Consider the following 1,948-nt stretch of genomic DNA (forward strand, 5'->3'; position numbering starts at 1 on the left):
TTTTAGTTCCTTCTACTTCTAATAACCAGATGAAGGTGGATGGATAACTGGGTATAAGTAGGATTAAAAATATTCCTTAGATTTCTAAAAGGGGCCCTGCTTTGCACCCTCTCTAAATAATCGTCACAGCGACTTAATCAGTCCAGCCCTTCCTCTAGCCCAAAGCATCAATATGACATCAGGGTTAAGGGTACGAATTCTGGAGCCAAATTTCCTCTTCTTGAGTCTTGGCTCCCTGATTTTCTAGCATTGTTGACTTGGCTGAAATATTTGGCTTCCCAGTGCATCAGCGTTATTATCTGTAAAATGGAAATGATAGCATCTACTTTCTTGGGTTATTCTTAGAGATTCAAATACTGAATACTTAAAAAAAAAAGTTCTAGGCACAAAGTAAGAGCTCAGAGTGTTACACATTTGTAGTCAAAATGACACATTTTAGTCTACTAATATTTTCTACCACTTGAACATTTGCTACTACGCAGGTTAAATGTAATTGCCAGAACTTCAAATGAACCTTGATGGGCTTTTACATATTTGCTCATTTAAAAACAAATTCTGCCCTATTATGTTCACCCCATTATGTAATTGTGGCAGTTTTATATTACTCTGGATAAACTGTGCCCTTATCTTCAGCTGTCATCTACATAATTACTGACCACAAGGCCTTTCTGAGACTTTCCTCAATTTGCTAAGGACGGAGAAGGGGGAAATAGAATAATTTTCTCCTTTCCCTCAAAACCCACTTTAACTACCACCAGCACTGCCAGACATGTTGGCACTGATTAGTCTTCAGGAGAATATAGCACAATAAAAGGAACAAGGACTTTTAGTCTTCCACGTTTGAACCTTTTGGACGCAACTTTAAACAATTTTTTGGCATATGTTAGCCATATGTTTAGAAGTCAGCCAAGTAGTTAGATGTCTAATATTCAAACATAAGCTGCAAAGTTTAGAATTACATATAGAGCTGGGCCCATAGTGGAGTTTTATGATTTGAAGGGCACCCGACAGGCTTTTTTCCTCTGTCCAAAGAATATCCCCTTTTGGCCTCGTCTACATGTTCTCTTTTACTATTTTCTGGGGGAAATGACAAAGGCTTGCCTGCTACAGCCAGTTAGATTACTTTCTGTCCAAGGAGGATTAGAAAGTATGAAAATAGAATGTTGGAACACTTCAGTTGAGTAAGAGGAAGAAAGAGAGAGAGAGAGAGATGGGACCCTGAATTAAACTGTGCAATTACGATTCACTCACAGGAGGAGTTTCTGGTTTTGTTTGTTTGTTTTTTTTAGGAGTTTCTGTTTTTATTTATTCTTTTTGAAGGCAGGTTAGTTCAGAATAGACCTCTCTCTGCTTTAAGGCAAGTGAGTAATGGCTGCCTTTTAGAAAACGGAACCATCACGGCCATCAAAGAGCAGTAGGTAGAAGCAAGACTATGTTAACTTAAGCAAGGACAGAAATATTTGCCTTGAGAGATGATTTAACACTCAATGTTCATGATGTGAAATGGATAAAAAAAAAGACCACTTAATGGAAAGCCCGGGTAGAGTAGCCCCCACTGTTTAAAGTTAAATTATCCATTCTTTTCTTCCAAAGTGATGCTGTTCATTTCTATCTCGTATTGTGGCCAACAAGTGCAAGTATAGAAGAAAATTAACAAAGTATCTGCAAAGCCCTTCGGGCCCCCTCATACACAGCTATGAGAGACTGACTCAACCCAATATTATTATTCAGAAAGTTTTACTTGAATGTTTTTTTCTTTTTTCGCAGTTTTTGGCCGGGGCCAGGTTTGAACCCATCACCTTCGGTATATAGGACTGGTGCCCTACTCCTTTGAGCCACAGGTGCCACGTTTACTTTATTTTTATTTATTTATTTATTTATTTTGAGACAGAGTGTCATTTTTTCACCCTCGGTACAGTGCTGTGAAGTTACATCTCACAGCAACCTC

The sequence above is a fragment of the Otolemur garnettii genome, unplaced genomic scaffold (genome assembly GCF_000181295.1).
Source record: "Otolemur garnettii isolate 467f Iridium unplaced genomic scaffold, OtoGar3 scaffold00124, whole genome shotgun sequence".
Taxonomy (NCBI): Eukaryota; Metazoa; Chordata; class Mammalia; order Primates; family Galagidae; genus Otolemur; species Otolemur garnettii.